The sequence below is a fragment of the Phyllobates terribilis genome, unplaced genomic scaffold (assembly GCF_046119375.1).
Source record: "Phyllobates terribilis strain yellow unplaced genomic scaffold, ASM4611937v1 Scaffold_142__1_contigs__length_4687701, whole genome shotgun sequence".
In the NCBI taxonomy this organism is placed as follows: domain Eukaryota; kingdom Metazoa; phylum Chordata; class Amphibia; order Anura; family Dendrobatidae; genus Phyllobates; species Phyllobates terribilis.
The window spans coordinates 1,949,240-1,973,177 of record NW_027362902.1 but is presented as its reverse complement, the minus strand read 5'-3'; the positions used below and the strand labels follow the sequence as shown (position 1 = coordinate 1,973,177).

The following is a 23,938-nucleotide window of genomic DNA, read 5'->3' as shown; positions in this document are numbered from 1 at the left end:
GGCTCCTGATTACATACCTCTCCTGCTGCTGCTGCTGCTGCTGGCTGTCCAGCAGCAGACTGAAGGTGGCTGCTGCTGTGCACAGGTATATAAAGGCTCAGAGCCTATTATGACACGCGCAGCCAGCGTTCCATTGCCACATTCCATCTACTGCAGGCAGGATACCTGGCTGGCTGAATGTCGCTGAGAAGCTCACAGAGACCGCCATAAGCAACAGTTTAACAGAATGCCACAGACTAATCAACCAAACTTTTTGGGTTGGGTTCTCTTTTATAGTCTGCAGGCATTAAATGAAAGAAGTCAGTGTTCCAGCAGAAGGAGACAACGTTTCAGAAAAGGCATTGTAGCAAACCAAAAAAGAAATTTTAAGCGCAGCAGAGTAACCAGCGCACATACCTGTTAGCTCAGGTGAGTTTAAAAGGCTGCTGTTGATAACAAGGGCATTTGCTAAATAGATGGTGTGTGTGCAACAATATACTGAAAGGTCAATTATATTGTGCAGCTTATCTCACCACCTGTAGTTATTTAGGTGAAAGCTCCAAAATGCTTGCCTAATATGTCTGTTTATCCAAAAGGAAGTAAAAAGGGAGAGCTAGAAAGATAGCATTGCATCACATTACATGGCAATGCAATGCACAGTTGCTGAAGTTGAACCAAAATGAGCTTGTAATCTGGCTTCTGCAACTTTGAACATGAAAAATCCAATGAGGAGAAGAAAAGCAAAGCCAAAGAGTCCATCCCAAAATCCGACAAACAAGCAAAATGAACAAAAAACATTGAATTCAATTCTTTCTGATTTTAGAAACTGCATTAAAGAAGGGGTGCACCGGTCCTGGAGATACTGCAATACCAGGTCAATGCGTGGAGTGGACAGAGCAAGCTCTTTTTCCATCTCCCTGTTCTAAAAATCCATTTAATATATGGTCCCCAGATAGGGGACGTATCAGATATTAAACTGATAAGAACAGATACTACACTTGATCTTAGCCAAAAGGCCGAGAAGCGATAACCAGAATTGGTTTCAAACTACGGAGCCACCCAAGGATCCTGAAAAGTCCATTTGTGGAGATGAGCTCCTGGACTCCCGTTAAGAAGACATGTTGTCAACCTCTAGATCCCTTACATGCCTGCACTTTTCGGCTTGCTGCTGCTGCAATCCACGCGTTTTAGATCTGCATAACTCCAACTCTTTAAACACAGCACCTTCACCCCCTGCTGTTCCCACCCGCCTCAACACCGTTGGAAGGGAGGAGAACCAATTAAGGCGGGGGGTGGGGTGGAACGAGCAGCTGTCTACCCTTAGCAGGAGGGCTCCTGATTACATACCTCTCCTGCTGCTGCTGCTGCTGCTGGCTGTCCAGCAGCAGACTGAAGGTGGCTGCTGCTGTGCACAGGTATATAAAGGCTCAGAGCCTATTATGACACGCGCAGCCAGCGTTCCATTGCCACATTCCATCTACTGCAGGCAGGATACCTGGCTGGCTGAATGTCGCTGAGAAGCTCACAGAGACCGCCATAAGCAACAGTTTAACAGAATGCCACAGACTAATCAACCAAACTTTTTGGGTTGGATTCTCTTTTATAGTCTGCAGGCATTAAATGAAAGAAGTCAGTGTTCCAGCAGAAGGAGACAACGTTTCAGAAAAGGCATTGTAGCAAACCAAAAAAGAAATTTTAAGCGCAGCAGAGTAACCAGCGCACATACCTGTTAGCTCAGGTGAGTTTAAAAGGCTGCTGTTGATAACAAGGGCATTTGCTAAATAGATGGTGTGTGTGCAACAATATACTGAAAGGTCAATTATATTGTGCAGCTTATCTCACCACCTGTAGTTATTTAGGTGAAAGCTCCAAAATGCTTGCCTAATATGTCTGTTTATCCAAAAGGAAGTAAAAAGGGAGAGCTAGAAAGATAGTGACGCGCCCCCTGGGCCATATTCTTTATGGGAATATCCGGAGCCGGATCAGATGGGGGTTGTAGTCTCCGAGTGGCTATGACCCGGTCCGTGCCCAGGGTGTCAAACTCAGTTGTATGTGGCAGTCCTACAGATGTTAATAAGTTCTTAATGTCGACTACGCCACCCGTTGTATTGCGGTCACTATGGCCGCCGCTGCAGCAGGGTCCGCTGAGGCTGATGGTGTAGGTGCAGCTTGTGATGGTATAACCCCCAACGGGAGTCGTATAGCCTCAGAGGGGACAGGTGCAGAGGATGGGGGTTGTGGTGGTGCAGTGCAGACGGCAGTGAAGACAGAGTCGGGTTGTGCAGTTAAGGGTGTTTACTTACTGCAGATGTTGTACTGGTCACTCCAGCTTCGAGTGACCACCCGAGCCGTGCTGCGTCCACCAGGTCCTGGATCCAGCCAACCCCCAAACAAGTCCGGAGCGTGGCCCTGAGCTCTCCTTCTGTCCCGTTCTCTGGCCGTCCCCACCAGTGATCCACCTAGGTCCAGCTCCCTCGGGCCTTCTGTTGGGACACCCTTGGCCCTGGGTTCCCTGACCCTTCATGTGGTGTGCCTTCGGGGTGGATGTGGTGGGTGACCGTGGCAAACGCTGCCCACGGTCTCCGGTCTCTGGCTGGGGAATGTTTTTACCCCCACCAGCTTGGGTTCCGGTACCCTGATGCCGACTCTTCACCCGGGGATTTTAGTTGGGATCTTAGAGTCCTCTCTTCTGTTCCTCTGGGTCTCTCTCTTTTCTCCCTTGCTGCAGGCTGACTTCCTCTCTGCTTGCTGTCTGCTCCTCTGCAGCTGTCTTGCTGTCTCCAACTGACTTGTTCTCTGCATCTGACCCTGTTCTTTGTTGGTGCCCACCTTATATACACCCTCTATGTGTGAGCTCAGGTGACCAGCACCCAATGAGCTCCTATCTTTACCCAGGCTGCTCCCCCTATCTGCCCCTACACTACATGGGATGTACCACCCCCCTCCCACTCCAGCCAGGAACAGACTCGGTCGTACCTGCACATTTCTAAGTGGGAGTACCGTCGGCCTGTTCCCCGGAAATGGGATGTGTGTAGTGCATGCAGCCTACCGAGCTCAGTTCCACACTCCATCCTTACCCGGGAGTGGAATATCACACCTCTGGGTTGAGGTGCAATACCCCTGTAGCAGCCGAATCCTCAGGGTGCTACATTCCCCCCTGGTAAATCACAGCACGTCCTCGGGCTGTAAGACATAAAACAACACCAAAACATACAATTTTTTTCTTTTCATATAAACATAATAAAACATATAAAACATTATATATATATAAAACTTTTCATATAAACATTCTCGTCGTCTCTTGTTTCAGGTTCCTCCTCCGGACACTGTGCAACGTGTGTCCGGGAAAAGTGCGACAGTCTCTTAGAAAAATGGTTTTTCCTCTAAAACCGGTAGGGGGCGCTTTAGGAAGCGCAACTATATACAGGGAAGTTGGCCGCTCTCAGTCCTCGGCCAGGTAGAGGGAAGGGAATGGCTGCTCACAGTCCTCAGCCTGTGGGATTAAGGGGTTAACGGGTAAACAGTTCACTCAGCTGGTCCCAACGGGGACTATATATATGTTGCACTCAGCTGGTCCCAACGGGGACTATATATATGTTGCAACAGTCTCTTTGATACCCGGTCGGGTAACTATTTACATCACTGCTCTGCCGCACTCAACGGCGTCTTCCTCCTGCTCTTTGCTTATAGCTGGTTGTAACTTCAGACCCGTCCGGGTCCTCTTGCTCCTCCTCCTCGCACCGCAACTCCTCCTCCGTCAGGCGGTGTACGTGGAGGGCGTAAGGTCCTTTGGCACACTTGTGCCGGGTGAAGGTGACCTCGTCTCCGATGTAGAGGTCACGACCTCTGTGCCCCTCCGGCAGATGGGACTCCACGTCTCTGCGCGTGACAAAGACGTCGCCGGGGGTGTTGTTGTCTCTAATGAAGCCCCACCCATGCTGCTGGTTGAACTTTATTACAGTCCCGGTGGTACGAGGACTGTGCGCTGCACGGGGGTCCCTCCTGGTCCGGCTCTTCTGCTCGGCGCTCCTTATTTGGGCCTCTTGTTCTCGGACCCGCCTCTCTCTCCGCTCCCTTGCGAACTCCTCGAGCTGCTGTCGGCAACACTCAGCACGCTCCGCTGCAGCTGCCCGGGTTTCCTGAGTGAACCCCATTAGGTCTTCTCCGGTGGGGTCACACTCAAACTGCGCTTCCGCTAGCGGGGGCGAGATCCTTATTACGGGCTTCGGAGCCGGAATCAGGGGTGCACACATGGCCCCAACCCTCCTCTGGTGCTCCAGTTCGTAATACTTCTGGGGCCAGATGAAAGGCTGCCCGTCCGGCCACGTGTGCTGGGCAAACAAGTCCTCTCCCAGACGCGGCACCCTTGGTTTTACGGGCGCGGGCGCGGTGGTGGTGGCGCCCGGGTTGCCCAGGCCTTGCGGCCAGGCCTGGGGCACCTGGAAGGTGAAGGGCACCGTTAATACGGCGGCGCCCTGGGCTACCTGGCCTTGCGACCAGGCCGGAGGCTCCGCGGAGGTAGGGGGCGCTGTTGGTGATGCGGCGCCCGGGGGTACTAGGCCTTGCGACCAGGCTGGTGGTATTTCCTGCTTTGTCACGCTCCGGGTCGAGGCGCGTGACGTCACAGGGGTCGCTGCGGCGGCTTCCGGTCGGGGCCTAGTCCATAGCGGTGACATGGCGGCTACGGGCACAGCAGGGGGACTTTTGGGCTCTGCGACGGGGAGCTGGGGCAGGTGGGCGGTTTCACGGCTTGGGGTATAGGCATCCCCTTTACCTGCCTCCATGCGTTCGGCTCCCTTCTCGGCGCCGTCTCCGACCTTGGGTCCTCCCGCGCCATCCTCAGAGGCGGTCTGTCTCCTCATCTTGGCTGGCGTGCTCCGGGCCTTGGTTTGCTGGGCCATCTCTCGGCTCCATTCCGCCAATATCTCGCGCTGTACCCGGGCCATCCTCCGTGCGAGGCCCTCCAGGGCAGTCTGTGCACACTCCCGGTCTCGGGGGAGCTGTGCAAGGACCTCCACTAGGCCTAGTGGGGTCGTGGTGTCTAGCAGGCTCCTGACCAACGGGTCGGTGCTGCTCTGCTCTTCCTCCAGCAGGCTCCTGGCCAGCGGGCCGGTGCTGCTCTGCTCTCCTTCCTCGGTCTTTAGCAGACTCCTGGCCTGCGGGCCGGTGCTGTTCTGCTTTCTCTCCATATCCGGGTAAGCTTCTCCGCTACTCCTCGTTAGACTTCTTGCCTCCGGGTGCGCTCGCTCCAGACTGCTCCAGGCGGTACCCATCTTCGTTCTTTTCTTTCATCTCCTCCCACTTCGAGGGCGGTCCCGGGGCCACTGGGTGACTGTCAGCTCCAGGGGCGGTTCTTTCACGCTGACAGACACCTCTAGCATCACAGTCTCTGTTGGTGGGGGCGGTTTCCACTTTTGGCGCCATTTTCTGTCCTGGCCCACGATGGGAGGCGGCCTCTTGCCCTCCTTTGGCACGCCCATAATGGCGTCCGCTGCTCTTCCAAGGCGGGAAATCTTCGGATTTGGCGGGAAGCGTCGCCCAGTGGCGGGAAACCCTGCAGATGGCGGGAACAAGCTGGAAATGGCGGACAATCGGCGGGAAACGACCTGTGATGGGGTCCGATGGCGTGGACCCTCCGGAACCGGCGGGAGACTTCTTTCTGAGGTAAACTTGCACTTTTCTTCAGGCACGCAGTACCCGGGTGTTGCGGGCACGTAATCCTGCCGACTACGCCAAAGTTGACGCGCCCCCTGGGCCATATTCTTTATGGGAATATCCGGAGCCGGATCAGATGGGGGTTGTAGTCTCCGAGTGGCTATGACCCGGTCCGTGCCCAGGGTGTCAAACTCAGTTGTATGTGGCAGTCCTACAGATGTTAATAAGTTCTTAATGTCGACTACGCCACCCGTTGTATTGCGGTCACTATGGCCGCCGCTGCAGCAGGGTCCGCTGAGGCTGATGGTGTAGGTGCAGCTTGTGATGGTATAACCCCCAACGGGAGGGGTATAGCCTCAGAGGGGACAGGTGCAGAGGATGGGGGTTGTGGTGGTGCAGTGCAGACGGCAGTGAAGACAGAGTCGGGTTGTGCAGTTAAGGGTGTTTACTTACTGCAGATGTTGTACTGGTCACTCCAGCTTCGAGTGACCACCCGAGCCGTGCTGCGTCCACCAGGTCCTGGATCCAGCCAACCCCCAAACAAGTCCGGAGCGTGGCCCTGAGCTCTCCTTCTGTCCCGTTCTCTGGCCGTCCCCACCAGTGATCCACCTAGGTCCAGCTCCCTCGGGCCTTCTGTTGGGACACCCTTGGCCCTGGGTTCCCTGACCCTTCATGTGGTGTGCCTTCGGGGTGGATGTGGTGGGTGACCGTGGCAAACGCTGCCCACGGTCTCCGGTCTCTGGCTGGGGAATGTTTTTACCCCCACCAGCTTGGGTTCCGGTACCCTGATGCCGACTCTTCACCCGGGGATTTTAGTTGGGATCTTAGAGTCCTCTCTTCTGTTCCTCTGGGTCTCTCTCTTTTCTCCCTTGCTGCAGGCTGACTTCCTCTCTGCTTGCTGTCTGCTCCTCTGCAGCTGTCTTGCTGTCTCCAACTGACTTGTTCTCTGCATCTGACCCTGTTCTTTGTTGGTGCCCACCTTATATACACCCTCTATGTGTGAGCTCAGGTGACCAGCACCCAATGAGCTCCTATCTTTACCCAGGCTGCTCCCCCTATCTGCCCCTACACTACATGGGATGTACCACCCCCCTCCCACTCCAGCCAGGAACAGACTCGGTCGTACCTGCACATTTCTAAGTGGGAGTACCGTCGGCCTGTTCCCCGGAAATGGGATGTGTGTAGTGCATGCAGCCTACCGAGCTCAGTTCCACACTCCATCCTTACCCGGGAGTGGAATATCACACCTCTGGGTTGAGGTGCAATACCCCTGTAGCAGCCGAATCCTCAGGGTGCTACATTCCCCCCTGGTAAATCACAGCACGTCCTCGGGCTGTAAGACATAAAACAACACCAAAACATACAATTTTTTTCTTTTCATATAAACATAATAAAACATATAAAACATTATATATATATAAAACTTTTCATATAAACATTCTCGTCGTCTCTTGTTTCAGGTTCCTCCTCCGGACACTGTGCAACGTGTGTCCGGGAAAAGTGCGACAGTCTCTTAGAAAAATGGTTTTTCCTCTAAAACCGGTAGGGGGCGCTTTAGGAAGCGCAACTATATACAGGGAAGTTGGCCGCTCTCAGTCCTCGGCCAGGTAGAGGGAAGGGAATGGCTGCTCACAGTCCTCAGCCTGTGGGATTAAGGGGTTAACGGGTAAACAGTTCACTCAGCTGGTCCCAACGGGGACTATATATATGTTGCACTCAGCTGGTCCCAACGGGGACTATATATATGTTGCAACAGTCTCTTTGATACCCGGTCGGGTAACTATTTACATCACTGCTCTGCCGCACTCAACGGCGTCTTCCTCCTGCTCTTTGCTTATAGCTGGTTGTAACTTCAGACCCGTCCGGGTCCTCTTGCTCCTCCTCCTCGCACCGCAACTCCTCCTCCGTCAGGCGGTGTACGTGGAGGGCGTAAGGTCCTTTGGCACACTTGTGCCGGGTGAAGGTGACCTCGTCTCCGATGTAGAGGTCACGACCTCTGTGCCCCTCCGGCAGATGGGACTCCACGTCTCTGCGCGTGACAAAGACGTCGCCGGGGGTGTTGTTGTCTCTAATGAAGCCCCACCCATGCTGCTGGTTGAACTTTATTACAGTCCCGGTGGTACGAGGACTGTGCGCTGCACGGGGGTCCCTCCTGGTCCGGCTCTTCTGCTCGGCGCTCCTTATTTGGGCCTCTTGTTCTCGGACCCGCCTCTCTCTCCGCTCCCTTGCGAACTCCTCGAGCTGCTGTCGGCAACACTCAGCACGCTCCGCTGCAGCTGCCCGGGTTTCCTGAGTGAACCCCATTAGGTCTTCTCCGGTGGGGTCCCACTCAAACTGCGCTTCCGCTAGCGGGGGCGAGATCCTTATTACGGGCTTCGGAGCCGGAATCAGGGGTGCACACATGGCCCCAACCCTCCTCTGGTGCTCCAGTTCGTAATACTTCTGGGGCCAGATGAAAGGCTGCCCGTCCGGCCACGTGTGCTGGGCAAACAAGTCCTCTCCCAGACGCGGCACCCTTGGTTTTACGGGCGCGGGCGCGGTGGTGGTGGCGCCCGGGTTGCCCAGGCCTTGCGGCCAGGCCTGGGGCACCTGGAAGGTGAAGGGCACCGTTAATACGGCGGCGCCCTGGGCTACCTGGCCTTGCGACCAGGCCGGAGGCTCCGCGGAGGTAGGGGGCGCTGTTGGTGATGCGGCGCCCGGGGGTACTAGGCCTTGCGACCAGGCTGGTGGTATTTCCTGCTTTGTCACGCTCCGGGTCGAGGCGCGTGACGTCACAGGGGTCGCTGCGGCGGCTTCCGGTCGGGGCCTAGTCCATAGCGGTGACATGGCGGCTACGGGCACAGCAGGGGGACTTTTGGGCTCTGCGACGGGGAGCTGGGGCAGGTGGGCGGTTTCACGGCTTGGGGTATAGGCATCCCCTTTACCTGCCTCCATGCGTTCGGCTCCCTTCTCGGCGCCGTCTCCGACCTTGGGTCCTCCCGCGCCATCCTCAGAGGCGGTCTGTCTCCTCATCTTGGCTGGCGTGCTCCGGGCCTTGGTTTGCTGGGCCATCTCTCGGCTCCATTCCGCCAATATCTCGCGCTGTACCCGGGCCATCCTCCGTGCGAGGCCCTCCAGGGCAGTCTGTGCACACTCCCGGTCTCGGGGGAGCTGTGCAAGGACCTCCACTAGGCCTAGTGGGGTCGTGGTGTCTAGCAGGCTCCTGACCAACGGGTCGGTGCTGCTCTGCTCTTCCTCCAGCAGGCTCCTGGCCAGCGGGCCGGTGCTGCTCTGCTCTCCTTCCTCGGTCTTTAGCAGACTCCTGGCCTGCGGGCCGGTGCTGTTCTGCTTTCTCTCCATATCCGGGTAAGCTTCTCCGCTACTCCTCGTTAGACTTCTTGCCTCCGGGTGCGCTCGCTCCAGACTGCTCCAGGCGGTACCCATCTTCGTTCTTTTCTTTCGTCTCCTCCCACTTCGAGGGCGGTCCCGGGGCCACTGGGTGACTGTCAGCTCCAGGGGCGGTTCTTTCACGCTGACAGACACCTCTAGCATCACAGTCTCTGTTGATGGGGGCGGTTTCCACTTTTGGCGCCATTTTCTGTCCTGGCCCACGATGGGAGGCGGCCTCTTGCCCTCCTTTGGCACGCCCATAATGGCGTCCGCTGCTCTTCCAAGGCGGGAAATCTTCGGATTTGGCGGGAAGCGTCGCCCAGTGGCGGGAAACCCTGCAGATGGCGGGAACAAGCTGGAAATGGCGGACAATCGGCGGGAAACGACCTGTGATGGGGTCCGATGGCGTGGACCCTCCGGAACCGGCGGGAGACTTCTTTCTGAGGTAAACTTGCACTTTTCTTCAGGCACGCAGTACCCGGGTGTTGCGGGCACGTAATCCTGCCGACTACGCCAAAGTTGACGCGCCCCCTGGGCCATATTCTTTATGGGAATATCCGGAGCCGGATCAGATGGGGGTTGTAGTCTCCGAGTGGCTATGACCCGGTCCGTGCCCAGGGTGTCAAACTCAGTTGTATGTGGCAGTCCTACAGATGTTAATAAGTTCTTAATGTCGACTACGCCACCCGTTGTATTGCGGTCACTATGGCCGCCGCTGCAGCAGGGTCCGCTGAGGCTGATGGTGTAGGTGCAGCTTGTGATGGTATAACCCCCAACGGGAGGGGTATAGCCTCAGAGGGGACAGGTGCAGAGGATGGGGGTTGTGGTGGTGCAGTGCAGACGGCAGTGAAGACAGAGTCGGGTTGTGCAGTTAAGGGTGTTTACTTACTGCAGATGTTGTACTGGTCACTCCAGCTTCGAGTGACCACCCGAGCCGTGCTGCGTCCACCAGGTCCTGGATCCAGCCAACCCCCAAACAAGTCCGGAGCGTGGCCCTGAGCTCTCCTTCTGTCCCGTTCTCTGGCCGTCCCCACCAGTGATCCACCTAGGTCCAGCTCCCTCGGGCCTTCTGTTGGGACACCCTTGGCCCTGGGTTCCCTGACCCTTCATGTGGTGTGCCTTCGGGGTGGATGTGGTGGGTGACCGTGGCAAACGCTGCCCACGGTCTCCGGTCTCTGGCTGGGGAATGTTTTTACCCCCACCTGCTTGGGTTCCGGTACCCTGATGCCGACTCTTCACCCGGGGATTTTAGTTGGGATCTTAGAGTCCTCTCTTCTGTTCCTCTGGGTCTCTCTCTTTTCTCCCTTGCTGCAGGCTGACTTCCTCTCTGCTTGCTGTCTGCTCCTCTGCAGCTGTCTTGCTGTCTCCAACTGACTTGTTCTCTGCATCTGACCCTGTTCTTTGTTGGTGCCCACCTTATATACACCCTCTATGTGTGAGCTCAGGTGACCAGCACCCAATGAGCTCCTATCTTTACCCAGGCTGCTCCCCCTATCTGCCCCTACACTACATGGGATGTACCACCCCCCTCCCACTCCAGCCAGGAACAGACTCGGTCGTACCTGCACATTTCTAAGTGGGAGTACCGTCGGCCTGTTCCCCGGAAATGGGATGTGTGTAGTGCATGCAGCCTACCGAGCTCAGTTCCACACTCCATCCTTACCCGGGAGTGGAATATCACACCTCTGGGTTGAGGTGCAATACCCCTGTAGCAGCCGAATCCTCAGGGTGCTACAATAGCATTGCATCACATTACATGGCAATGCAATGCACAGTTGCTGAAGTTGAACCAAAATGAGCTTGTAATCTGGCTTCTGCAACTTTGAACATGAAAAATCCAATGAGGAGAAGAAAAGCAAAGCCAAAGAGTCCATCCCAAAATCCGACAAACAAGCAAAATGAACAAAAAACATTGAATTCAATTCTTTCTGATTTTAGAAACTGCATTAAAGAAGGGGTGCACCGGTCCTGGAGATACTGCAATACCAGGTCAATGCGTGGAGTGGACAGAGCAAGCTCTTTTTCCATCTCCCTGTTCTAAAAATCCATTTAATATATGGTCCCCAGATAGGGGACGTATCAGATATTAAACTGATAAGAACAGATACTACACTTGATCTTAGCCAAAAGGCCGAGAAGCGATAACCAGAATTGGTTTCAAACTACGGAGCCACCCAAGGATCCTGAAAAGTCCATTTGTGGAGATGAGCTCCTGGACTCCCGTTAAGAAGACATGTTGTCAACCTCTAGATCCCTTACATGCCTGCACTTTTCGGCTTGCTGCTGCTGCAATCCACGCGTTTTAGATCTGCATAACTCCACCTCTTTAAACACAGCACCTTCACCCCCTGCTGTTCCCACCCGCCTCAACACCGTTGGAAGGGAGGAGAACCAATTAAGGCGGGGGGTGGGGTGGAACGAGCAGCTGTCTACCCTTAGCAGGAGGGCTCCTGATTACATACCTCTCCTGCTGCTGCTGCTGCTGGCTGTCCAGCAGCAGACTGAAGGTGGCTGCTGCTGTGCACAGGTATATAAAGGCTCAGAGCCTATTATGACACGCGCAGCCAGCGTTCCATTGCCACATTCCATCTACTGCAGGCAGGATACCTGGCTGGCTGAATGTCGCTGAGAAGCTCACAGAGACCGCCATAAGCAAAAGTTTAACAGAATGCCACAGACTAATCAACCAAACTTTTTGGGTTGGGTTCTCTTTTATAGTCTACAGTCATTAAATGAAAGAAGTCAGTGTTCCAGCAGAAGGAGACAACGTTTCAGAAAAGGCATTGTAGCAAACCAAAAAAGAAATTTTAAGCGCAGCAGAGTAACCAGCGCACATACCTGTTAGCTCAGGTGAGTTTAAAAGGCTGCTGTTGATAACAAGGGCATTTGCTAAATAGATGGTGTGTGTGCAACAATATACTGAAAGGTCAATTATATTGTGCAGCTTATCTCACCACCTGTAGTTATTTAGGTGAAAGCTCCAAAATGCTTGCCTAATATGTCTGTTTATCCAAAAGGAAGTAAAAAGGGAGAGCTAGAAAGATAGCATTGCATCACATTACATGGCAATGCAATGCACAGTTGCTGAAGTTGAACCAAAATGAGCTTGTAATCTGGCTTCTGCAACTTTGAACATGAAAAATCCAATGAGGAGAAGAAAAGCAAAGCCAAAGAGTCCATCCCAAAATCCGACAAACAAGCAAAATGAACAAAAAACATTGAATTCAATTCTTTCTGATTTTAGAAACTGCATTAAAGAAGGGGTGCACCGGTCCTGGAGATACTGCAATACCAGGTCAATGCGTGGAGTGGACAGAGCAAGCTCTTTTTCCATCTCCCTGTTCTAAAAATCCATTTAATATATGGTCCCCAGATAGGGGACGTATCAGATATTAAACTGATAAGAACAGATACTACACTTGATCTTAGCCAAAAGGCCGAGAAGCGATAACCAGAATTGGTTTCAAACTACGGAGCCACCCAAGGATCCTGAAAAGTCCATTTGTGGAGATGAGCTCCTGGACTCCCGTTAAGAAGACATGTTGTCAACCTCTAGATCCCTTACATGCCTGCACTTTTCGGCTTGCTGCTGCTGCAATCCACGCGTTTTAGATCTGCATAACTCCACCTCTTTAAACACAGCACCTTCACCCCCTGCTGTTCCCACCCGCCTCAACACCGTTGGAAGGGAGGAGAACCAATTAAGGCGGGGGGTGGGGTGGAACGAGCAGCTGTCTACCCTTAGCAGGAGGGCTCCTGATTACATACCTCTCCTGCTGCTGCTGCTGCTGCTGGCTGTCCAGCAGCAGACTGAAGGTGGCTGCTGCTGTGCACAGGTATATAAAGGCTCAGAGCCTATTATGACACGCGCAGCCAGCGTTCCATTGCCACATTCCATCTACTGCAGGCAGGATACCTGGCTGGCTGAATGTCGCTGAGAAGCTCACAGAGACCGCCATAAGCAACAGTTTAACAGAATGCCACAGACTAATCAACCAAACTTTTTGGGTTGGGTTCTCTTTTATAGTCTGCAGGCATTAAATGAAAGAAGTCAGTGTTCCAGCAGAAGGAGACAACGTTTCAGAAAAGGCATTGTAGCAAACCAAAAAAGAAATTTTAAGCGCAGCAGAGTAACCAGCGCACATACCTGTTAGCTCAGGTGAGTTTAAAAGGCTGCTGTTGATAACAAGGGCATTTGCTAAATAGATGGTGTGTGTGCAACAATATACTGAAAGGTCAATTATATTGTGCAGCTTATCTCACCACCTGTAGTTATTTAGGTGAAAGCTCCAAAATGCTTGCCTAATATGTCTGTTTATCCAAAAGGAAGTAAAAAGGGAGAGCTAGAAAGATAGCATTGCATCACATTACATGGCAATGCAATGCACAGTTGCTGAAGTTGAACCAAAATGAGCTTGTAATCTGGCTTCTGCAACTTTGAACATGAAAAATCCAATGAGGAGAAGAAAAGCAAAGCCAAAGAGTCCATCCCAAAATCCGACAAACAAGCAAAATGAACAAAAAACATTGAATTCAATTCTTTCTGATTTTAGAAACTGCATTAAAGAAGGGGTGCACCGGTCCTGGAGATACTGCAATACCAGGTCAATGCGTGGAGTGGACAGAGCAAGCTCTTTTTCCATCTCCCTGTTCTAAAAATCCATTTAATATATGGTCCCCAGATAGGGGACGTATCAGATATTAAACTGATAAGAACAGATACTACACTTGATCTTAGCCAAAAGGCCGAGAAGCGATAACCAGAATTGGTTTCAAACTACGGAGCCACCCAAGGATCCTGAAAAGTCCATTTGTGGAGATGAGCTCCTGGACTCCCGTTAAGAAGACATGTTGTCAACCTCTAGATCCCTTACATGCCTGCACTTTTCGGCTTGCTGCTGCTGCAATCCACGCGTTTTAGATCTGCATAACTCCACCTCTTTAAACACAGCACCTTCACCCCCTGCTGTTCCCACCCGCCTCAACACCGTTGGAAGGGAGGAGAACCAATTAAGGCGGGGGGTGGGGTGGAACGAGCAGCTGTCTACCCTTAGCAGGAGGGCTCCTGATTACATACCTCTCCTGCTGCTGCTGCTGCTGGCTGTCCAGCAGCAGACTGAAGGTGGCTGCTGCTGTGCACAGGTATATAAAGGCTCAGAGCCTATTATGACACGCGCAGCCAGCGTTCCATTGCCACATTCCATCTACTGCAGGCAGGATACCTGGCTGGCTGAATGTCGCTGAGAAGCTCACAGAGACCGCCATAAGCAACAGTTTAACAGAATGCCACAGACTAATCAACCAAACTTTTTGGGTTGGGTTCTTTTTATAGTCTGCAGGCATTAAATGAAAGAAGTCAGTGTTCCAGCAGAAGGAGACAACGTTTCAGAAAAGGCATTGTAGCAAACCAAAAAAGAAATTTTAAGCGCAGCAGAGTAACCAGCGCACATACCTGTTAGCTCAGGTGAGTTTAAAAGGCTGCTGTTGATAACAAGGGCATTTGCTAAATAGATGGTGTGTGTGCAACAATATACTGAAAGGTCAATTATATTGTGCAGCTTATCTCACCACCTGTAGTTATTTAGATGAAAGCTCCAAAATGCTTGCCTAATATGTCTGTTTATCCAAAAGGAAGTAAAAAGGGAGAGCTAGAAAGATAGCATTGCATCACATTACATGGCAATGCAATGCACAGTTGCTGAAGTTGAACCAAAATGAGCTTGTAATCTGGCTTCTGCAACTTTGAACATGAAAAATCCAATGAGGAGAAGAAAAGCAAAGCCAAAGAGTCCATCCCAAAATCCGACAAACAAGCAAAATGAACAAAAAACATTGAATTCAATTCTTTCTGATTTTAGAAACTGCATTAAAGAAGGGGTGCACCGGTCCTGGAGATACTGCAATACCAGGTCAATGCGTGGAGTGGACAGAGCAAGCTCTTTTTCCATCTCCCTGTTCTAAAAATCCATTTAATATATGGTCCCCAGATAGGGGACGTATCAGATATTAAACTGATAAGAACAGATACTACACTTGATCTTAGCCAAAAGGCCGAGAAGCGATAACCAGAATTGGTTTCAAACTACGGAGCCACCCAAGGATCCTGAAAAGTCCATTTGTGGAGATGAGCTCCTGGACTCCCGTTAAGAAGACATGTTGTCAACCTCTAGATCCCTTACATGCCTGCACTTTTCGGCTTGCTGCTGCTGCAATCCACGCGTTTTAGATCTGCATAACTCCACCTCTTTAAACACAGCACCTTCACCCCCTGCTGTTCCCACCCGCCTCAACACCGTTGGAAGGGAGGAGAACCAATTAAGGCGGGGGGTGGGGTGGAACGAGCAGCTGTCTACCCTTAGCAGGAGGGCTCCTGATTACATACCTCTCCTGCTGCTGCTGCTGCTGGCTGTCCAGCAGCAGACTGAAGGTGGCTGCTGCTGTGCACAGGTATATAAAGGCTCAGAGCCTATTATGACACGCGCAGCCAGCGTTCCATTGCCACATTCCATCTACTGCAGGCAGGATACCTGGCTGGCTGAATGTCGCTGAGAAGCTCACAGAGACCGCCATAAGCAACAGTTTAACAGAATGCCACAGACTAATCAACCAAACTTTTAGGGTTGGGTTCTCTTTTATAGTCTGCAGGCATTAAATGAAAGAAGTCAGTGTTCCAGAAGAAGGAGACAACGTTTCAGAAAAGGCATTGTAGCAAACCAAAAAAGAAATTTTAAGCGCAGCAGAGTAACCAGCGCACATACCTGTTAGCTCAGGTGAGTTTAAAAGGCTGCTGTTGATAACAAGGGCATTTGCTAAATAGATGGTGTGTGTGCAACAATATACTGAAAGGTCAATTATATTGTGCAGCTTATCTCACCACCTGTAGTTATTTAGGTGAAAGCTCCAAAATGCTTGCCTAATATGTCTGTTTATCCAAAAGGAAGTAAAAAGGGAGAGCTAGAAAGATAGCATTGCATCACATTACATGGCAATGCAATGCACAGTTGCTGAAGTTGAACCAAAATGAGCTTGTAATCTGGCTTCTGCAACTTTGAACATGAAAAATCCAATGAGGAGAAGAAAAGCAAAGCCAAAGAGTCCATCCCAAAATCCGACAAACAAGCAAAATGAACAAAAAACATTGAATTCAATTCTTTCTGATTTTAGAAACTGCATTAAAGAAGGGGTGCACCGGTCCTGGAGATACTGCAATACCAGGTCAATGCGTGGAGTGGACAGAGCAAGCTCTTTTTCCATCTCCCTGTTCTAAAAATCCATTTAATATATGGTCCCCAGATAGGGGACGTATCAGATATTAAACTGATAAGAACAGATACTACACTTGATCTTAGCCAAAAGGCCGAGAAGCGATAACCAGAATTGGTTTCAAACTACGGAGCCACCCAAGGATCCTGAAAAGTCCATTTGTGGAGATGAGCTCCTGGACTCCCGTTAAGAAGACATGTTGTCAACCTCTAGATCCCTTACATGCCTGCACTTTTCGGCTTGCTGCTGCTGCAATCCACGCGTTTTAGATCTGCATAACTCCACCTCTTTAAACACAGCACCTTCACCCCCTGCTGTTCCCACCCGCCTCAACACCGTTGGAAGGGAGGAGAACCAATTAAGGCGGGGGGTGGGGTGGAACGAGCAGCTGTCTACCCTTAGCAGGAGGGCTCCTGATTACATACCTCTCCTGCTGCTGCTGCTGCTGGCTGTCCAGCAGCAGACTGAAGGTGGCTGCTGCTGTGCACAGGTATATAAAGGCTCAGAGCCTATTATGACACGCGCAGCCAGCGTTCCATTGCCACATTCCATCTACTGCAGGCAGAATACCTGGCTGGCTGAATGTCGCTGAGAAGCTCACAGAGACCGCCATAAGCAACAGTTTAACAGAATGCCACAGACTAATCAACCAAACTTTTTGGGTTGGGTTCTCTTTTATAGTCTGCAGGCATTAAATGAAAGAAGTCAGTGTTCCAGCAGAAGGAGACAACGTTTCAGAAAAGGCATTGTAGCAAACCAAAAAAGAAATTTTAAGCGCAGCAGAGTAACCAGCGCACATACCTGTTAGCTCAGGTGAGTTTAAAAGGCTGCTGTTGATAACAAGGGCATTTGCTAAATAGATGGTGTGTGTGCAACAATATACTGAAAGGTCAATTATATTGTGCAGCTTATCTCACCACCTGTAGTTATTTAGGTGAAAGCTCCAAAATGCTTGCCTAATATGTCTGTTTATCCAAAAGGAAGTAAAAAGGGAGAGCTAGAAAGATAGCATTGCATCACATTACATGGCAATGCAATGCACAGTTGCTGAAGTTGAACCAAAATGAGCTTGTAATCTGGCTTCTGCAACTTTGAACATGAAAAATCCAATGAGGAGAAGAAAAGCAAAGCCAAAGAGTCCATCCCAAAATCCGACAAACAAGCAAAATGAACAAAAAACATTGAATTCAATTCTTTCTGATTTTAGAAACTGCATTAAAGAAGGGGTGCACCGGTCCTGGAGATACTGCAATACCAGGTCAATGCGTGGAGTGGACAGAGCAAGCTCTTTTTCCATCTCCCTGTTCTAAAAATCCATTTAATATATGGTCCCCAGATAGGGGACGTATCAGATATTAAACTGATAAGAACAGATTTTTTTTTTTTGAAAGCCCGAAATCGTGTACAAAACCCGAGTGCGCTTAAAAAAGTGACAAGTGCCACAAAAAAAGTGCACTAGGATGCTGGTCTTCTTGAAACCCTCTCCAAAAGGAGAAGGGTCCCCCAAACCATTCCCCGTCCCTCCGAGCCAAAAGGCCACAGCGAGGAACAGGGACAAAAAGCCACCTCCAGCCGAAGCCAGAGGCGACCCAATCTTACCCCCAGCACCTGCCCGAGTTCTCACCCGAGCAAGGCACAGGGAGCCAAAGACTGTGCTCCCCTCCCGGAAGAGGGGAGCCAACAACGCTCTCCTCCCGAAAGAGGAGAGCCAGGGGGGTTCAGGGGGGAGCGGAACCTGATGGCCACACACTCCCCCCTAGACCTGCCAAGAGAGGAACCCGTAAGGGAACCGCATCCCGACAAAATCCTAGTAGGACGTGACACACGTGAATAAGTGGACACACAGTGACAAAGAAATTAAATAAATAGTGAAGGTTTCACAGTATAATACTGCCCGGACCTTCGACCGGGAATTGAAAAATTCCCCATCCTAAGGCCAGAAGGCCCGGAATAAGGGTGTGTGCGAAGAAAGAAAATTTGAAGTGCTTGTGCAAATGTGCCATAAACTCAAGTGGGGTTCCCAATCCCAGTGAGTTAAGGCACCCCAGGGTCACCACTCCTGGGGCACTTCACACTTCGGGCTTTCGATCTTCCCCGGCCCAACAGATACTACACTTGATCTTAGCCAAAAGGCCGAGAAGCGATAACCAGAATTGGTTTCAAACTACGGAGCCACCCAAGGATCCTGAAAAGTCCATTTGTGGAGATGAGCTCCTGGACTCCCGTTAAGAAGACATGTTGTCAACCTCTAGATCCCTTACATGCCTGCACTTTTCGGCTTGCTGCTGCTGCAATCCACGCGTTTTAGATCTGCATAACTCCACCTCTTTAAACACAGCACCTTCACCCCCTGCTGTTCCCACCCGCCTCAACACCGTTGGAAGGGAGGAGAACCAATTAAGGCGGGGGGTGGGGTGGAACGAGCAGCTGTCTACCCTTAGCAGGAGGGCTCCTGATTACATACCTCTCCTGCTGCTGCTGCTGCTGGCTGTCCAGCAGCAGACTGAAGGTGGCTGCTGCTGTGCACAGGTATATAAAGGCTCAGAGCCTATTATGACACGCGCAGCCAGCGTTCCATTGCCACATACCATCTACTGCAGGCAGGATACCTGGCTGGCTGAATGTCGCTGAGAAGCTCACAGAGACCGCCATAAGCAACAGTTTAACAGAATGCCACAGACTAATCAACCAAACTTTTTGGGTTGGGTTCTCTTTTATAGTCTGCAGGCATTAAATGAAAGAAGTCAGTGTTCCAGCAGAAGGAGACAACGTTTCAGAAAAGGCATTGTAGCAAACCAAAAAAGAAATTTTAAGCGCAGCAGAGTAACCAGCGCACATACCTGTTAGCTCAGGTGAGTTTAAAAGGCTGCTGTTGATAACAAGGGCATTTGCTAAATAGATGGTGTGTGTGCAACAATATACTGAAAGGTCAATTATATTGTGCAGCTTATCTCACCACCTGTAGTTATTTAGGTGAAAGCTCCAAAATGCTTGCCTAATATGTCTGTTTATCCAAAAGGAAGTAAAAAGGGAGAGCTAGAAAGATAGCATTGCATCACATTACATGGCAATGCAATGCACAGTTGCTGAAGTTGAACCAAAATGAGCTTGTAATCTGGCTTCTGCAACTTTGAACATGAAAAATCCAATGAGGAGAAGAAAAGCAAAGCCAAAGAGTCCATCCCAAAATCCGACAAACAAGCAAAATGAACAAAAAACATTGAATTCAATTCTTTCTGATTTTAGAAACTGCATTAAAGAAGGGGTGCACCGGTCCTGGAGATACTGCAATACCAGGTCAATGCGTGGAGTGGACAGAGCAAGCTCTTTTTCCATCTCCCTGTTCTAAAAATCCATTTAATATATGGTCCCCAGATAGGGGACGTATCAGATATTAAACTGATAAGAACAGATACTACACTTGATCTTAGCCAAAAGGCCGAGAAGCGATAACCAGAATTGGTTTCAAACTACGGAGCCACCCAAGGATCCTGAAAAGTCCATTTGTGGAGATGAGCTCCTGGACTCCCGTTAAGAAGACATGTTGTCAACCTCTAGATCCCTTACATGCCTGCACTTTTCGGCTTGCTGCTGCTGCAATCCACGCGTTTTAGATCTGCATAACTCCACCTCTTTAAACACAGCACCTTCACCCCCTGCTGTTCCCACCCGCCTCAACACCGTTGGAAGGGAGGAGAACCAATTAAGGCGGGGGGTGGGGTGGAACGAGCAGCTGTCTACCCTTAGCAGGAGGGCTACTGATTACATACCTCTCCTGCTGCTGCTGCTGCTGGCTGTCCAGCAGCAGACTGAAGGTGGCTGCTGCTGTGCACAGGTATATAAAGGCTCAGAGCCTATTATGACACGCGCAGCCAGCGTTCCATTGCCACATTCCATCTACTGCAGGCAGGATACCTGGCTGGCTGAATGTCGCTGAGAAGCTCACAGAGACCGCCATAAGCAACAGTTTAACAGAATGCCACAGACTAATCAACCAAACTTTTTGGGTTGGGTTCTCTTTTATAGTCTGCAGGCATTAAATGAAAGAAGTCAGTGTTCCAGCAGAAGGAGACAACGTTTCAGAAAAGGCATTGTAGCAAACCAAAAAAGAAATTTTAAGCGCAGCAGAGTAACCAGCGCACATACCTGTTAGCTCAGGTGAGTTTAAAAGGCTGCTGTTGATAACAAGGGCATTTGCTAAATAGATGGTGTGTGTGCAACAATATACTGAAAGGTCAATTATATTGTGCAGCTTATCTCACCACCTGTAGTTATTTAGGTGAAAGCTCCAAAATGCTTGCCTAATATGTCTGTTTATCCAAAAGGAAGTAAAAAGGGAGAGCTAGAAAGATAGCATTGCATCACATTACATGGCAATGCAATGCACAGTTGCTGAAGTTGAACCAAAATGAGCTTGTAATCTGGCTTCTGCAACTTTGAACATGAAAAATCCAATGAGGAGAAGAAAAGCAAAGCCAAAGAGTCCATCCCAAAATCCGACAAACAAGCAAAATGAACAAAAAACATTGAATTCAATTCTTTCTGATTTTAGAAACTGCATTAAAGAAGGGGTGCACCGGTCCTGGAGATACTGCAATACCAGGTCAATGCGTGGAGTGGACAGAGCAAGCTCTTTTTCCATCTCCCTGTTCTAAAAATCCATTTAATATATGGTCCCCAGATAGGGGACGTATCAGATATTAAACTGATAAGAACAGATACTACACTTGATCTTAGCCAAAAGGCCGAGAAGCGATAACCAGAATTGGTTTCAAACTACGGAGCCACCCAAGGATCCTGAAAAGTCCATTTGTGGAGATGAGCTCCTGGACTCCCGTTAAGAAGACATGTTGTCAACCTCTAGATCCCTTACATGCCTGCACTTTTCGGCTTGCTGCTGCTGCAATCCACGCGTTTTAGATCTGCATAACTCCACCTCTTTAAACACAGCACCTTCACCCCCTGCTGTTCCCACCCGCCTCAACACCGTTGGAAGGGAGGAGAACCAATTAAGGCGGGGGGTGGGGTGGAACGAGCAGCTGTCTACCCTTAGCAGGAGGGCTACTGATTACATACCTCTCCTGCTGCTGCTGCTGCTGGCTGTCCAGCAGCAGACTGAAGGTGGCTGCTGCTGTGCACAGGTATATAAAGGCTCAGAGCCTATTATGACACGCGCAGCCAGCGTTCCATTGCCACATTCCATCTACTGCAGGCAGGATACCTGGCTGGCTGAATGTCGCTGAGAAGCTCACAGAGACCGCCATAAGCAACAGTTTAACAGAATGCCACAGACTAATCAACCAAACTTTTTGGGTTGGGTTCTCTTTTATAGTCTGCAGGCATTAAATGAAAGAAGTCAGTGTTCCAGCAGAAGGAGACAACGTTTCAGAAAAGGCATTGTAGCAAACCAAAAAAGAAATTTTAAGCGCAGCAGAGTAACCAGCGCACATACCTGTTAGCTCAGGTGAGTTTAAAAGGCTGCTGTTGATAACAAGGGCATTTGCTAAATAGATGGTGTGTGTGCAACAATATACTGAAAGGTCAATTATATTGTGCAGCTTATCTCACCACCTGTAGTTATTTAGGTGAAAGCTCCAAAATGCTTGCCTAATATGTCTGTTTATCCAAAAGGAAGTAAAAAGGGAGAGCTAGAAAGATAGCATTGCATCACATTACATGGCAATGCAATGCACAGTTGCTGAAGTTGAACCAAAATGAGCTTGTAATCTGGCTTCTGCAACTTTGAACATGAAAAATCCAATGAGGAGAAGAAAAGCAAAGCCAAAGAGTCCATCCCAAAATCCGACAAACAAGCAAAATGAACAAAAAACATTGAATTCAATTCTTTCTGATTTTAGAAACTGCATTAAAGAAGGGGTGCACCGGTCCTGGAGATACTGCAATACCAGGTCAATGCGTGGAGTGGACAGAGCAAGCTCTTTTTCCATCTCCCTGTTCTAAAAATCCATTTAATATATGGTCCCCAGATAGGGGACGTATCAGATATTAAACTGATAAGAACAGATACTACACTTGATCTTAGCCAAAAGGCCGAGAAGCGATAACCAGAATTGGTTTCAAACTACGGAGCCACCCAAGGATCCTGAAAAGTCCATTTGTGGAGATGAGCTCCTGGACTCCCGTTAAGAAGACATGTTGTCAACCTCTAGATCCCTTACATGCCTGCACTTTTCGGCTTGCTGCTGCTGCAATCCACGCGTTTTAGATCTGCATAACTCCACCTCTTTAAACACAGCACCTTCACCCCCTGCTGTTCCCACCCGCCTCAACACCGTTGGAAGGGAGGAGAACCAATTAAGGCGGGGGGTGGGGTGGAACGAGCAGCTGTCTACCCTTAGCAGGAGGGCTCCTGATTACATACCTCTCCTGCTGCTGCTGCTGCTGGCTGTCGAGCAGCAGACTGAAGGTGGCTGCTGCTGTGCACAGGTATATAAAGGCTCAGAGCCTATTATGACACGCGCAGCCAGCGTTCCATTGCCACATTCCATCTACTGCAGGCAGGATACCTGGCTGGCTGAATGTCGCTGAGAAGCTCACAGAGACCGCCATAAGCAACAGTTTAACAGAATGCCACAGACTAATCAACCAAACTTTTTGGGTTGGGTTCTCTTTTATAGTCTGCAGGCATTAAATGAAAGAAGTCAGTGTTCCAGAAGAAGGAGACAACGTTTCAGAAAAGGCATTGTAGCAAACCAAAAAAGAAATTTTAAGCGCAGCAGAGTAACCAGTGCACATACCTGTTAGCTCAGGTGAGTTTAAAAGGCTGCTGTTGATAACAAGGGCATTTGCTAAATAGATGGTGTGTGTGCAACAATATACTGAAAGGTCAATTATATTGTGCAGCTTATCTCACCACCTGTAGTTATTTAGGTGAAAGCTCCAAAATGCTTGCCTAATATGTCTGTTTATCCAAAAGGAAGTAAAAAGGGAGAGCTAGAAAGATAGCATTGCATCACATTACATGGCAATGCAATGCACAGTTGCTGAAGTTGAACCAAAATGAGCTTGTAATCTGGCTTCTGCAACTTTGAACATGAAAAATCCAATGAGGAGAAGAAAAGCAAAGCCAAAGAGTCCATCCCAAAATCCGACAAACAAGCAAAATGAACAAAAAACATTGAATTCAATTCTTTCTGATTTTAGAAACTGCATTAAAGAAGGGGTGCACCGGTCCTGGAGATACTGCAATACCAGGTCAATGCGTGGAGTGGACAGAGCAAGCTCTTTTTCCATCTCCCTGTTCTAAAAATCCATTTAATATATGGTCCCCAGATAGGGGACGTATCAGATATTAAACTGATAAGAACAGATACTACACTTGATCTTAGCCAAAAGGCCGAGAAGCGATAACCAGATTTGGTTTCAAACTACGGAGCCACCCAAGGATCCTGAAAAGTCCATTTGTGGAGATGAGCTCCTGGACTCCCGTTAAGAAGACATGTTGTCAACCTCTAGATCCCTTACATGCCTGCACTTTTCGGCTTGCTGCTGCTGCAATTCACGCGTTTTAGATCTGCATAACTCCACCTCTTTAAACACAGCACCTTCACCCCCTGCTGTTCCCACCCGCCTCAACACCGTTGGAAGGGAGGAGAACCAATTAAGGCGGGGGGTGGGGTGGAACGAGCAGCTGTCTACCCTTAGCAGGAGG

The 23,938-nt window shown here is 50.2% G+C and overlaps 11 non-coding genes and 1 pseudogene across 11 annotated transcripts; all 12 read right to left on the bottom strand.

Annotated features, from left to right (window-relative positions):
* Positions 1 to 816: 816 nt before the first annotated feature.
* Positions 817 to 1,007, bottom strand: LOC141206790 (U2 spliceosomal RNA). The gene has a single exon (XR_012277330.1). It is a non-coding gene; the product is annotated as a U2 spliceosomal RNA (small nuclear RNA).
* Positions 1,008 to 10,955: 9,948 nt separating this feature from the next.
* Positions 10,956 to 11,146, bottom strand: LOC141206789 (U2 spliceosomal RNA). Its single transcript, XR_012277329.1, has one exon. It is a non-coding gene; the product is annotated as a U2 spliceosomal RNA (small nuclear RNA).
* Positions 11,147 to 12,261: 1,115 nt separating this feature from the next.
* On the bottom strand, positions 12,262 to 12,452 carry LOC141206787 (U2 spliceosomal RNA). Its single transcript, XR_012277328.1, has one exon. It is a non-coding gene; the product is annotated as a U2 spliceosomal RNA (small nuclear RNA).
* Positions 12,453 to 13,570: 1,118 nt separating this feature from the next.
* LOC141206786 (U2 spliceosomal RNA) lies at positions 13,571 to 13,761 on the bottom strand. The gene has a single exon (XR_012277327.1). It is a non-coding gene; the product is annotated as a U2 spliceosomal RNA (small nuclear RNA).
* Positions 13,762 to 14,875: 1,114 nt separating this feature from the next.
* LOC141206785 (U2 spliceosomal RNA) lies at positions 14,876 to 15,066 on the bottom strand. Its single transcript, XR_012277326.1, has one exon. It is a non-coding gene; the product is annotated as a U2 spliceosomal RNA (small nuclear RNA).
* A 1,115-nt stretch (positions 15,067 to 16,181) lies between these two features.
* Positions 16,182 to 16,372, bottom strand: LOC141206784 (U2 spliceosomal RNA). The gene has a single exon (XR_012277325.1). It is a non-coding gene; the product is annotated as a U2 spliceosomal RNA (small nuclear RNA).
* Positions 16,373 to 17,487: 1,115 nt separating this feature from the next.
* Positions 17,488 to 17,670, bottom strand: LOC141206249 (U2 spliceosomal RNA). Its single transcript, XR_012276908.1, has one exon. It is a non-coding gene; the product is annotated as a U2 spliceosomal RNA (small nuclear RNA).
* A 512-nt stretch (positions 17,671 to 18,182) lies between these two features.
* On the bottom strand, positions 18,183 to 18,411 carry LOC141206382 (U2 spliceosomal RNA; annotated as a pseudogene).
* Positions 18,412 to 19,526: 1,115 nt separating this feature from the next.
* Positions 19,527 to 19,717, bottom strand: LOC141206782 (U2 spliceosomal RNA). Its single transcript, XR_012277323.1, has one exon. It is a non-coding gene; the product is annotated as a U2 spliceosomal RNA (small nuclear RNA).
* Positions 19,718 to 20,832: 1,115 nt separating this feature from the next.
* On the bottom strand, positions 20,833 to 21,023 carry LOC141206781 (U2 spliceosomal RNA). Its single transcript, XR_012277322.1, has one exon. It is a non-coding gene; the product is annotated as a U2 spliceosomal RNA (small nuclear RNA).
* A 1,115-nt stretch (positions 21,024 to 22,138) lies between these two features.
* Positions 22,139 to 22,329, bottom strand: LOC141206780 (U2 spliceosomal RNA). The gene has a single exon (XR_012277321.1). It is a non-coding gene; the product is annotated as a U2 spliceosomal RNA (small nuclear RNA).
* A 1,115-nt stretch (positions 22,330 to 23,444) lies between these two features.
* On the bottom strand, positions 23,445 to 23,635 carry LOC141206779 (U2 spliceosomal RNA). The gene has a single exon (XR_012277320.1). It is a non-coding gene; the product is annotated as a U2 spliceosomal RNA (small nuclear RNA).
* Between the last annotated feature and the right edge of the window lie 303 nt (positions 23,636 to 23,938).